The sequence below is a fragment of the Leopardus geoffroyi genome, chromosome C2, assembly GCF_018350155.1.
Source record: "Leopardus geoffroyi isolate Oge1 chromosome C2, O.geoffroyi_Oge1_pat1.0, whole genome shotgun sequence".
NCBI classification, from domain to species: domain Eukaryota; kingdom Metazoa; phylum Chordata; class Mammalia; order Carnivora; family Felidae; genus Leopardus; species Leopardus geoffroyi.
The window spans coordinates 102,551,621-102,566,620 of NC_059333.1; positions in this window are offsets into that span (position 1 = coordinate 102,551,621).

Consider the following 15,000-nt stretch of genomic DNA (forward strand, 5'->3'; position numbering starts at 1 on the left):
AAATATACTTACAACTAAGAGTAATTTAACTCACTGATCTTTATAGGGAATATACAAAAATACAACCAGTTTCTGTATTTCAATTGTGTATCTTGCAAATTTACTGAATTCATTTTAATAGTTCTTTAATGAGATTCATAGGATTATCAAGGATACTGACCTACAATTTTCTCTTGTTTGGAGTCTTGCCTGGTTTTGGTATCAGGTTAACTCTGGCCTTGTAAAATGAGTTTGGTAGAATTTCTTCCTCTTCAATTTTTGCAATGATTTAATAATAGGAACTGACTCCCTTTTAAATGTTTTGTGTAATTCACCTGTGAGCCCTCTTGTCATGGACCTTTGTTTTGTTTTTGGTTTTTTTTTTCTAGTTTTTAAACTTTTGATTCAATTTCACTACTTGTAATTCATCTCTTCAGATTTTCTATTTCTTTGTAATTCAATCTTGGAAGGTTATGTGCTGTTAAGTATTTATCCATTTCTTCTAGATTTTCTAATCTCTTGGCATATAATTTTTGTAGTATCATCATCCTTTGTAATTCTTTAGTGTCACTTGTAACTTTTTTTCATTTTTTTCATTGTATTTACTAGGCCCTTTTTTCCTGTATGTTGATTTTATTTACCGTATAAAAAAAAACACCTACCTTTTAATTTCATTGAGCTTGTCTATTTTTTAGTCTATTTCGTTTTCACATCATCTTTAGTATTTCCCTTCTTGTACAAACTTTGGGCTTTCTTTACTCTTTTTCTAGTTTTTTTTTAGATGTAAAGTTTATTCAGATTTTTTCTTGTGTCTTCAAGTAGGCCCGTATTGCTATTAACCTACCTCCTAGAACTGATTTTGCTGTATCTTATAAATTCAGTGAAGTGTTTCCATTTTCATTGGTCTCAAGGTATTTTTTAAAATTTTCTGTTTGAATTCATTGATCTATTGATTTTCAATAGCTTTATTTTTAAGTCTCTATGTGTTTAGTTTTTTTTTCCAGTTTTCTTCTTGTTCTTGACTTATTTTTTTAACTTATTTTTTTAAGTAAGCTCTTGACCCAACATGGGGCTTGAATTCATGACTGAGATCAAGAGATGAGTGCTCTACAGACTAAACCATCTTCTTGATTGCAGTTGATTTCTATTCATACCATTGTGTGGAAAAGATGCTTGATATGATTTCAGTCTTCTTAAATTTATAGAGACTTGTTTTGTGGCCTAACATATGATCTGTCCTGGAAATTCTTCGATGTGCAATTAAAAAGAATGTGTGTTCTACAGATTTGGGGTGAAAATGCTGTCTCTATATCGATCAAATTCATGTGGTTTATTGTGTTTTTTAAGGCTATTTTTTTAAATTGATTTTTCTGCCTGGATGTTGTATTCATTGATATAAATGGGTTGCTAAGGCCCCCTGTTTGTTTGTTTTTTTCCTTACTGTCAATTTCTTGTTTTACATCTACTATTAATTGCTTTATGTATGTTTTAAAATTTTTCTTCATTTTATTTTTGGCAGAGCACACACAAGTGGAGGAGGGACAGAGAGACAGGGAGACATAGAATCTGAAGCAGGCTCCAGGCTCTGAGCTGTCAGCACAGAACTCTACGCGAGGCTCAAACCCACAAACCGTAAGAATATGACCTGCAACAAAGTCATACGCTTAACCAACTGAGTCACCCAGGAACCCCTATAATTGCTTTATGTATTTAGATGTTCTATGTTGGGTTCATAAATATTTATAAATGTCATATTCTATTCGTGCATTGACCACTTTATCATTATGTAGTACTTGTTCGTCTTTTGTTAAGTCTTTGTTTTAAAATCTGTTTTGTTTGATATGGATATTGCTTTCTTTTGGTTTCCATTTGCAGGAATTATCTTTTCCATTCCTTCACTTTCAGTTTCTCTGTGTCTTTACATCTGAAGTGAGTCTCTTTTAGGTAGCATATAGATGGGTCTTTTTTTTTTTTTTTTTTTTAATCGTCCACCATTTTTTTTAAACATTGGAACATTTAGTCATTTTCATTTAAAGTAATTATTGATAAGTGTGTATTTATTGCCATTTTAATTATTTTCTGTTTGTTTTGTAGTTCTTCTCTATTCCATTCTCTTGCTTTTTTCCCTTGTGATTTGATGGTTTTCTTCAGTGTTACGTTTGGCTTTCTTAATTATTTTTGTGTATCTATCATAGGTCTTTGGGTTGTGGTCGCCATGAGATTCATATATTACTATTTCATATATATGATATATCATATAATGATATATCATATGTATCATTTTGTATGTATATATCATATGTATCATTTTGTATGTGTATATATCATATATACCATTTCGTGTGGCTGGAACTGGATAAGACAAGAGTCAGAGGATCCCAAAGTGTGCCACACATGAGTCATCTTGATAGGAGAGTTGGAACTAAAATGTGCAGATACCAAGGGTGGGGGGTTTCCCCAGGATGTGCTTCACCAGCATTGCTTTATGGGTCAGCTGGAGTTGGTACAGGTGCAGTCCAGCAGGGGTTTCTGGAATAAGGTGTGGTGTTCTGGGGCTACCTTGGTGTGATGGTTGGGGCTGGAGTGGGCTTGAGGTCCCAAGATGCACTGCACCAGAGCCATCATGTTGGGATGGCTGGAGTTATAGTGGGCATGAGTCAGGAGGTATTAAGGTGTTCCACTTTGGGGCCACCTGATGAGATGGCTGAAGCTGGAGCAAGCATGTGATGGGGGCCCATGGAATGCTACACTGGATCTCCCATTGTAGAACTGTTGAGGCTGGAGCAGGTGTGGGTCAGAAGTGTCCTGTGGCATTATGTGCTGATGCTACCTTGACAGTACAGCTGGAACCCACTGTTCCAGAGCTGCCTTAGTGGGATGGCCTGATCTGTGGTGGTTGGGAGGCTGGGACATATCATGCTGGGGTTGCCTTGGCATGAGTGAAGCTGGTATGGGTCAGGGACCAATGGCATACTTAGCAGGGGGAAAAACACCTGGAACATGCTCCTGCCTGCACTACCAAGACTGAAATGGGTGGGGAAAAAAAACCAAAACGGCACATGTCAGTGCTTCCAACACTAGAGAAAATTCAAGGACTTCCCTGCCTATATTGGTGGACAGTTTCAGGTTAATAAATGGATTTCCTTCACTTATCAAGTTTCCCTTTTAACTTGCTCTTTTTGCTGTCCCCTAGGGAAGTCTGTTCACAGAACCTTCAGTAATATGCCTGCCTTCAGTAGGTCACTGTGCTGGGGGTGGGATTCATGTCATTACAGTGTCTCCATCTCTCCTATGCTTCTCTATGTGGTCCCTCTATCATTTGTTGTGAGGTAACTGTTCAATCAGCTCTCAGTTCTTCAAAAAGACTGTTCTACATGTAGGTGTAGATTTACTGTGTCCACGAGAGGAGGTGAGTTCAATGTATTCTTATATCACTCTCGAGCTATCCTCCTCTATGTCATATTTTCTTTATTCATTCATCCGTCAATAGAAATTTGGACTATTCCCATCTCTTAGTTAGTGTAAAAATGAGGTAATGGACATGGGTGTACAAATATCTCTTAAAGATCTTGCTTTGAGTTTTTTTGGATGTGTACCCAGTAGTGGGATTACTAGATCATATGGTAACTCTATGTTTAATTTTTTGAGGAACCCCCAAACGTTTTCCCATAATTGCTACATTTATTTTACATTCTGAACAGTGTACAAGGATTCTAACTTGTCTACATTCTTGCCAACAGTTATTTTCTGTTCAATAGTGGCTATCTTAATGGGTGTTAATTAACATCTCTTTGTGGTTTTGACTTGTATTTCCTTAATGCTTAGTGATGTTGAACACCTTTTCATGTTCTTTGCTATTTATACATCTTATTTGGAGAAATACCTATTTACATATTTTGCCTATTTTTAAATCCAATCTTTTTTTATTGTTGAGATATAGACATTCCTTATATATTCTGCATATTAAATACTTATAAAATATATTATTTGCAATTATTTTTTCAATTCTATAGGTTGCCTTTTCACTCCGTTAATTTCCTTTGCCGTGCAGAAGTTTTTAAGTTTGTGTAGTCCTATTTGCTTATTTTTATTTTGTTGCTTGTGCTTCTCGTTTCCTATCCAAGAATTCACTGCCAAATCCTATGTTACAAAGCTTTTCCCCTATGTTTTTTTCTATAAGTGTACTAGTTTTAGGCCTTAATTTGTTAATTTTTGTATACTGTGTAAGGTAAGGGTCCAACTTCATTCTTTTGAATGTGGACATAACTTTTTTTTTTAAAGTGGTTGATTTTATTTATGATATTTAAGTCTCTGGAATAAAGGTTATAAATGGTGGATCAGTAGTTATACCTGATAACATCTTTCACTTTCTTTCCCCTATATGTATACTGGAGGGTGTGTGTGAAGGCTTAGAATTATATATAGTCTAAGGCTATATATATATATATATATATATATATATATATATGCCTCTAAGTCATATATATATATATATATATATATATATATATATATATATGACTTAGAGGCCAATTTTTGTGAAAGTACCTTCTATGTAAAGATACAGGTTGCCAGCTTCTCTGGACTCTTTAGAGATTGGCCCTGTTGGGATGCCAACTCTTTTCTGAATCCAAATTGCTATTGTACTTTTGGGTAAGTATACAGCAGCCACTCCGCTATGTTCCCATCACTCCCTGTTATCATAGCAGCACTTAAGTCAAGTGGCAGGGTTTCAGCATCATCCTTTCACTTTTATTTTTCTCACAGCAGAGTTAAGAGGAAAGCAAGACACTACCTGTACCCTTATCTGTTTCACAAGTGGGAAAAATAAAAATTGACCCAGAGGGCTACATGTTTCAAGAAAAGATAAGGAGTATTTTTTCCCCCCGTAAGTGAAGAATATTTTTCAATCTGGCATATTTTAAACATTCACATTATCTTCCCACCCCCTATAGGCATTTGAGTTTGCAAGTCCTGCTTTAAGCAGTAATTCAGGGTAACAGTGAGAAGTGTGCCATAAATATTCTCAAAAGTTCATCATTATATATCTTGCTCCTAAGGGAAGTAAAAATGATAAAAGGTTTTATTAGGAGAGATAGGAGCACTTCTCCTTTCTGTTCAGTGCATACTATTTTTATTTTTTTCCTAAAAATTGAATAAAAGCCCCCTGGCATGTAAATCCATGAAGTATGATACCTGATAACAAATTCTCCAAAATATTCAAAACTGACATTTTCAACAAAACTTTTGTTTCCATTGTGAATTTGGTAATGTATTAAATGGCTTATTTTTACTGATTAAGAATGGATTTAAACTGCCTACAGATCACCAGCCTGTTTCATCAAAGTTCTTTGCTTTTCACACACATATTCACATACACAGTGATAAAATTGGTAATAATAAAGTTATATAAAAGATAAACAGGTTTCAATGAAACAATGTTTAAATTCTGTAAGGCAAATATTTAAACTTAAAAATAAGCCCTTTCAAGTCATCTAAAGTTCTCTGTAGAAATGCAACATGATAAAGGGATTCTGGTTACTGTTTAAATTTGAAATACTTCATCCATTACGATAACAAAAATGGTTTTAGCAACTGTCATTACATTCCTGCAAAATTTCAAACTACTTTGGGCCCTTCCAAGATGAATGTCCTTTTTTCCTTGCCTCTCATTCTTTAAGTTATTTTCCAAAGATAGCAATGTGGACTAGTTTAATTGGCTCCAAATTTAGGCGTTGTTTTCATTTCTCCCTTTTCTTTCCTTACAAATGGACTTCAGATATATGTTTCACCAAAAAAATCGTCCCTCCTCCATGAGGGCAGAGCCCACTGGGAGCTAAACCTCCACCCCTCTGGACAGCACCCTGTAATGTTCTTTCTTTAGTCTCTGCCTTTTACACTCCATCCCCTTACACAAATTCATTTCCCGGTTCATAGCAATAGGAATTCAGCTAACACCATTCCACCAATTCAGGGGCTCTTAATCTAGAGGCTGAAGGAGCTTACAGGCTTCACACGTGGGACCTGCGATCTCCACACCAGACTTGGGCGTACAGCCAGTGCTATCACTGAAGAGAGTTGCGAGTAAAGAACTCTTCTTATTTTTTCACGTGTAAAATTATTAGTTTTATTTATATTTTGGTATTTGTGAGTAGATGGTATAAAAATTACAGTGAAATTAAATTTTTTTACCACTGAAAATGCTATAACACAACATAAACACTGATATAAAATAAAAAAAAAAAGAAAATGCATAAACACAACATCATCATCAGATAATTATCAAGGTGCTTGTGTGGTGATTCCGTGTTTATTACAGAGTCTTCTCAATTATTGTAGTTTTACAAATAGTTCAGAACCAGGAAAATGATGCTCTGCTTCATGTTCACAACACTGGAATGGTCTATCACTCAGCTAATTTAATTATATGCCATTTGGTTTTAATGAGCCATTATAAACCTATTTAACATGTGAGAGTAGATATTTCTGGGATACTTGATAAAATTAACTTCCTAAAATTGCAAATCTGAGGAAGAAAATCTCAACCATGATAAAGTCACAAAATTATCGGCACCTGGAATAACTGAAATAGCCCTCATTTCCTTATTCCTTTAACCAATATCTGTTTGCTACATGTTTTTTTTCAGGAATTCTTCTAGGGGCTGAATTACAGTGAGGAAAGACAGCCTAACTGCCTGCCTCAGTGGTTTATACATTGTAGTGAAAGAAGACCTATAAAATGTAATCTGATTAAGACAAGAAAGAAATTTTAGTCCAAGAGTTCTTTTTTTTTTTTTCAACGTTTATTTATTTTTGGGACAGAGAGAGACAGAGCATGAACGGGGGAGGGGCAGAGAGAGAGGGAGACACAGAATGGGAAACAGGCTCCAGGCTCTGAGCCATCAGCCCAGAGCCCGACGCGGGGCTCGAACTCACGGACCGCGAGATAGTGACCTGGCTGAAGTCGGACGCTTAACCGACTGCACCACCCAGGCGCCCCTAGTCCAAGAGTTCTTAATCTTGAGTGCACACTGCAATCGCCTAAGGGGTTTTAAAATTTACTGATGCTACTGTTCCTCCACTAGAGATTCTGAGATAATTCCTCTGTGTTTGAATTTTTAAAATCCCCCCATATGATTCTGATGTGCAACCAGCAATCAGAACCATTTGCCTAGAGAATAAAGTTAACCAGAGAATTAAAGTAAGGAAATGTGATGTAACTTTGAATTTCTGGGTTTCTAAGCCCATTGGACGTCTCTAACATTACCTTAAAATATTTTCAAGGCTTTCCAAAATTGAAAGTGCCTAAACTTTATTAGAACAGGCATGCAATTTAATGGAAATGCAAAGGATATCTGAAGAAAGATTAAAGAATCTAAAGATGGCTGGCAAAAGATAAGAAATTTCTGAAGGTCCTGAGAGTGAAATTGAGAATTGAAAATACCCATATGTCAAAGACAAACATATGAGCTGTAATTGATTGAAGGAAAGGATTGGAAATGAGTACTAGAATTATGGTGAAGGCTGAAATAAGATAGAAGAGATTAAAGCTCCATGGATAGATTGAAAAGACCTTGAGTGACCAAAATATTGGGATTAAATTTTTGTAGCTCATTTTATCATCTGTCTGTATCAATGCAGATACTTTATACATCTATATCTTGTATTTATGTTGTATTATATTGGTATATTCCTTGAGTAAGTTTACTTTTTGGCACTATTACTAGTGTTCTAGTTCTCTCTCTCTCTCTCTCTCTCTCTCTCTCAAATAACTCAAAACTCCATTATGCGACTCAATCCAATTGGATATTTTAGTATTAGTGTATGACAAAAAAAAATAAGTTTATCTTGGACAGAAGATTTTTATTAGAAATGTGACATAATAAACTAAGTTTCTAACCTTTTTATCTTATTAAATTTTAACATCCAAATGAGTGAGCTAAGTATCATTTCAAAAACATTGTCAACTGAAGAACTATATAGTGTCTAACTGCTATGAACACAGGTTGTACCGCAAGGTTTATAATTCAACGAACTGTGTTTTCTGAATTCTGCCATGTATAAGTTGTATGACATTTAGTATGCTATAATATTTCTGTGTGGGTCCTAGGTTAATAACAGTAGAAATTATATATTTTAGGGGTGCCTCAGTTGCTCAGATGGTCGAGTCTCTGACTTCAGCTCAGGTCATGATCTCATGGTTCATGGGTTTGAGCTCCACGTTGGGCTCTATGCTACAGCTCAGAGCCTGGAGCCTGCTTTCAGATTCTGTGTCCCTCTCTCTCTCTGTGCCCCTCCCCCGCCCATGCTCTGTCTCTCTCTCTGTCTCTCAAAAATAAAAATAAGTGTTAAAAAATAAAAATAAATAAATTATATATTTTAAAAGTTATTCGAGTAAATTCTACCAGCATTATGTCTTATAGTTTTTTGTGAAGGCATTTGATTTATGAAATTCCCACATATCCGATGGAGAACAACAAATATTAAGAATGCAACTTGAATTCTAAAATACATAATTAAAATTTATTATGCCATTAGTTTGTTGCAGTTCACTATATCTCAGTGGTACATATTCCCATAATTTTGAAGTGGGGAGATAATAACTGGTCAACATAAAAACAGATATTTAAAATTTCAGTGACTGATTTAACAAAAACCCCACAATTACTTTTACATTAATCCACTTGGTAAAATGGTCAGTATATTAAAACCAAGTGGACCTGGTAAACAGCCAACTAAATTACCCAGGGTATGGCCACCACAATATAATTACAATGAGTTTGCAGACTTAAGTCTCCAGGTTCATGGAAATAATTTTATTTATTTAATTAGTTAAAATGACATAGTAAAAAATGAAAATAAAAATTAAGTTTTTATGTTAATTCCAGTTAGTTAACATATGGTATAATATGAGGTACATGTGGGAGTACAACATAGTTATTCGACAGTTCCATACCTCATTCGATGCTCATCACAACAAGTGTACTTCTTAATCCCCATCATTTATTTCCCCCATCCCCCCTCCTGCCACCCCTCTGGTACCCATCAGTTTGTTTTTTATAATTAAGAGTCTGTTTTTTTGGTTTGTCTTTTTTTTCTTTGTTTTGTTTATTAAATTCCACATATGAGTGAAACAATATCGTAATTTCTCTGACTTATTTTGCTTGGCATTATACTCTCTAGCTACATACATTTCATTGCAAATGGCAAGATTTCATTTTTTATGGCTGAATAATACTCAATTGTGTATATATACTATTTTTTATCCAATCATAAATTGATGGGCAGTTGTGCTGCTTCCATAGCTTGGCTATTTTAAATAGTGCTGCTATAAACACTAGGGTACACGAATACCTTTGAATTAGTGTTTTTGTATTTTTGGGTAAATACCCGGTTGCCTTGACTGGATCATAGCATACATCTATTTTTAATTTTTTGAAGAAACTCCAAGATGTTTTCAACATTCTCAACAATGGTGCAGCAGTGTTCCCTTTTCTCCATATCCTCACCAACACCTGTTGTTTTTTGTGTTTTTTACTTTAGCCATTCTGACAAATATGCAGTGATATCTCATTGTGGTTTTGACTTGCATTTCCCTTATGAATGACGTTGAGGATCTTTTCATGTGTGCGCTGGCCATCTGGATGTCTTCATTGGAGAAATGTCTTTCATGTCTCCTACCCTTTTGTAAGTGGATTATTTGTGATTTTGGGTGTTCAGTTTTGTAAGTTCTTTATGTATTTTGGATACTAACCTTTTATCAGATATGCCATTTGCAAATATCTCTTCCTGTTCAGTACGTTGCCTTTAATTTTGTTGATTGTTTTCTTTGCTGTGTAGGAGCTTTTCATTTTGATGTAGTATCAATAGTTTATTTTCTCTTTTGTTTCCCTTGCCTCAGAAGTTCTATCTAGAAAAAAATTTATAGTCCATGTCAGAGAAATTACTGTTTGTGCTCTTTTCTAAGACTTATGGTTTCAGGTCTCATATTTAAGTACTTATTCTATTTTAAGTTTGGTGTATGATGTGATAAAGTGGTCCAGTTCCATTTCTTTGCATATAGCTGTCCAGTTTTCCCAACACTATTGTAGAAGAGACCCTTTTTATACATTGTGTATTCTTGCCTCCTTTTTCAAAGATTGACCATATAATTGTGGGTTTATTTCTGGGTTTTATATTTTTTTTCTGTTGATCTCTGTGTCTATTTTTGTGCCAGTACCATGCTATTTTGATCACTACAGCTTGTAATATAACTTGAATTCCAGAATTGTAATGCCTCCAGCTATGCTCTTCTTTTTCAAGATTGCTTTGGATATTTGGGTCTTTTCTGGTTCCATACAAATTCTAGGATTGTTTGTTCTAGTTCTGTGAGGAATGCTGTTGGTATTCTAATAGAGATTATGTTAAAGGTGTAGATTGCTTAGGGTAGTGTGGACATTCTTAAAGTATTTTTTCTTTCAATCCATTAGCATGCAATGTCTTTTCATTTCTTTGTGTCATCTTCACTTTATCAGTATGTTATAGTTTTCAGAATATAGGTCTCTTTTAACTCTTTGGTTTGGTTTATTCCTAGGTATCTCACTATTTTGGGTACAATTGTAAATGAGAGTATTTTAATTTCTCCTTCTGCTTCATTTTTGGTGTATAGAAACGCAACAGAATTCCGTACATTGATTTCATATCCTGTGACTTTACAGAATTCATTTATCATTTCTAGCAGTTTTTAGGTGGAGTCTTTCAGATTTTCTATTTGGAGCATCATGTCATTTGCAAATAGTGAACGTTTTACTTCTTCCTTAACAATTTGGATGCATTTTTAAATTTTTGTTGTTTGAGTACTGTGGCTGGGACTTCCAGAAATATGGTGAATGAATGTTGTGGTAGTGGACATCCTTTTATTGCGCCTGACCTTACGGGAAAAGCTCTGTTTTTCCCCATTAAGAATGATGATAGCTGTGGGGGTTTTTCATGTATGACCTTTATTATATTGAAGTATAATTCTTTCTAAACCTACTTCAGGGAGGGTTTTTATCATGAATGGATGTTGTACTTTGTCAAATGTTTTTTCTTCATTTATTGGAATGATCATATATATGGTTCTTATCATTTCTTTTATTGATGTATCATGATGATTGATTTGCAAATATTGAGCCACTCTTGCAACCCAGGAATAAATCCTAGATTAAATAAAACCTAGAATACAACCTAGATTATGGTGAATGACTTTTTTAAGGTAATGGATTTTGTTTGCTAGTATTCTATTCAGGATTTTTTCATCCATGTTCATTAAGGATACTGTTTTGTAGTTGTCTCTCTCTCTCTCTCTCTCTCTCTCTCTCTCTCTCTTTAAGTGGTGTCTTTATCTGGTTTTGGTGTCAGGGTAATGCTGGCCTCATAGAATTAATTTGGAAGTTTTTTCTAAGTTTTGAATAGTTTAAGAAAAATAGGTATTAGCTCTTCTTTTCTAATTTTTGAATAGTTTAAGAAAAATAGGTATTAACTCTTCTTTAAATGTTTTTTCAATTTTTAAATCTTTATTTATTTTTGAGAGAGTGAGAGAGAGACAGAGTGAGAGCAGGGGAGGAACAGAGAGAGAGGGAGACACAGAATCCGAAGCAGACTCCAGGCTCTGAGCTGTCAGCACAGAGCCTGACACGGGGCTTGAACCCAAGAACCATGATCATGACCTGAGCCGAAGTTGGACACTTAACCGACTGAGCCACCAGGCACCCCTCTTTAAATGATTTTAGAATTAACCTGTGAAGCCATCTAACCCTTGACTTTTGTTCTTGGGAGGTTTTTGATTACCGAATTAATTTCTTTGCTGGTTTTTGGTCTGTTCAATGTTTTATTGATTTCTGTTTCATTTTTGGTAGTTTATTCTTGTAGGAATTTATCCTTCTAGGTTGTCCAATTTGTTGGGATATGGTTTTTTATAATCTCTTATAATTATTTATATTTCTGTGATGTTATTTCTGTCATTTATGATTTTGTTTGAGTCCTTTCTGTTTTTTCTTGATAAGTCTGGTGAGATAATTATCAATTTTATTCTTTTTTTTTTTTTTCTTCAGAGAATCAGATCCTGGTTTCACTGATGTGTTCTATTGGGTTTTTGTTGTTGTTTGTTTATTTTTTTTAGTTTCTGTGTCCTTTATTTCTGCTCTAATCTTTATTATTTCCTTCATTCTACTGGTTTTAGGTTGTGTTTGTTCTTTTTCTAGCACCTTTAGGTATAAAGTTGCGTTGTTAAGTTGCGTTGTTTGAGATGAGATTTTTCTTGCTTTTTGAGGTAATTATGTAGTACTATGAACTTCCCTCTTAAAATCACTTTTGCTGAATCCTATTGTTTTCATTTTATTTTTTTTTCATGTACTTTTTCGTTTCTTTATTTCATGATTGACCCATTCATTGTTTAGAAGTATGTTATTTATTTATTTATTTTTTCAACGTTTATTTATTTTTGGGACAGAGAGAGACAGAGCATGAACGGGGGAGGGGCAGAGAGAGAGGGAGACACAGAATCGGAAACAGGCTCCAGGCTCTGAGCCATCAGCCCAGAGCCTGACGCAGGGCTCGAACTCATGGACCGCGAGATCGTGACCTGGCTGAAGTCGGACGCTTAACCGACTGCGCCACCCAGGCGCCCCAAGAAGTATGTTATTTAACCTCCATGTATTTGTGTTCTTTCCAGGTACTTTCTTGTGGCTGACTTCTAGTTTGATAGCATTGGGGTCAGAAAAGATGCATGGTATGACATTGATCTTCTTGAATTTGTCGAGGCTTGTTTTATGGGCTAATATTGATCTATTCTGGAGAATGTTCTGTGTGCACTTGAAAAGAATGTGTATTCTGATGTTTTAGGATGGACTATTCTGAGCATATCTGTGAAATCCTTCTGGTCCAGTATGCCATTCAAAGCCATTGTTTCTTTGTTGATTTTTCTATTCAGATGACTTGTCCACTGATGTCAGTGAGATATTAAAGCCCCCAGTATTGTTGTATTATTCCTGATTAATTCCTTTGTTTGTTATTAATTTTGTTTTTTAATGTTTGTTATTTATTATTGTTTCAGACTTTGCTTTTGAAGTCTATTTATTCCAATATAAATATTGCTACTTAAGCTTTCTTTTAACACCTACTTGTATGATACATGTTTCTCAGTCTCTTCATTTTCAATCTCTAGGTGCCTTTAGGTCTAAAATCATTCCCTTATAGGCAGCATACAGAAGGGTCTTGTTTTTTTTTTTTTTTTTTTAATTCATTTTGTCACCCTATTTCTTTAGATTGAAGTGTTAAGTCCATTTGAATTGAAAGTTATTGATAGAAGGGCGCCGGAGTGGCTCAGTCGGTTACATGTCCAACTTGAGCTGAGGTCGTGATCTCATGGTTCATGGTTTGAGCCTCACGTCAGGCTCTGTGCTGACAGCTTGGAACCTGGAGCCTGTTTCAGATTCTGGATCTCCCTCTATGCCCCTCTCCCACTCACACTCTGTCTCTTTCTCTCTCAAAAGTAAAATAAAACACTAAAAATATTTCAAAGTAATTGATAGATGGTATGCTTTTATTGTCATTTAATTGTTTTGTGGTTGTTTCTGAAGATTTTCTCCAATCCTTTCTTGTCTTTATCTCTTTCATGATTTGCTTATTTTCCTTAGTGATCATTTGGATTTGTCTCTTTATTATTTGCATATTTATTAGTGGTTTTTGATATATAGTTACCAGTAGGTTTGTGTATAACCTCTTCTGCATATAGGAATGTATAATAAGTTGATGGTCATTTAAGTTTGAACCCATTCTTTACTCCTCTCCCCACCATGTTTTAGGTGTATGTTTTGATATGTTACACCCCTTTATTTTGTGAATTCTTTGACTGGTTTCTTTTTCAGGAATATTAATTTTTACTGTTTGTGTTTCCTACCTCTACACTGTCACTTTGGCCTCTTCCTTCCACTCAAAGAATGCCTTTTCATATTTCTTGCAGGGATGGTTTAGTGATCATGAACTCCCTTAGTTTTTGTTTGTCTGGTGAAACTCTATATTTCTTTCTATTCTGTTTTAAAAAATTCATTAATGTATAGATTTTTAATGTAAATTCCACGCCCAATATGGGACTTGAACTGTCGACCTGAAGATTGAGTCATATGCTTAACTGACTGAGCTATCCAGGTGCCCCTTATATTCTGAATGATAGCCTTGCTGGATATATTATTCTTGGCTGCAGATTTTTCCCATTTAGCACTTTGGATCCTCCCTTCTGTCTTGGAAAGTTTCTGCTGAAAAATTTTCTGCTAGCCTTATGGGTTTCCCCTTGTATTTCCTGTCTTCTTTTGTCTTGCTACCTAAATTTTTTTAAAATCATTTTGCCAATTTTGGGGTGCCTGGGTGGCTCAGTTGGTTAGGCAACCGACTTCAGCTCAGGTCATAATCTCACAGTTTGTGGGTTCGAGCCCTATGTCAGGCTCTGTGCTGACAGCTCAGAGCCTGGAGCCTGCTTCAGATTATGTGTCTCCCCCTCTCTCTACCCCTCCCCTGCTCACACTCTGTGTCTCTCTGTCTCTCAATAATAAATAAACGTTCAAGGATGAAAAAAAATCATTTTGCCAATTTAATTACAACATGTCTTGGTGTGTATCTGCTTTTGTTGATTTTGATGGGAAATCTCTGTGCCTCTTGGATCTGGTTATCTGTTTCTTTCCCCAGAATAGGGAAGTTTTCAGCTATTATTTCTTCAAAAAAATTTCTGAACCCTTTTCTCTCTCTCCTTCTGCGACTTCTATAATATGATTGCTATTACAGTTGAAGGAGTCACTGAGTTCCCTACGTCTATTCTTGTTAAGCCTAATTCTTTTTTCTATTTTGTTCAGCTTGATTAATTTCCATTACTCTGTCTTCTAGTTCACTAATTCATTCTTCTGCCTCTTCCAGCCTTCTGTTCATTACATCAGATGTGTTTCTCATTTCATTTATTGAGCCATTTATATGCTGTGTTATTCCTTATCTCTTTGTTAAGGGTCTCATTCA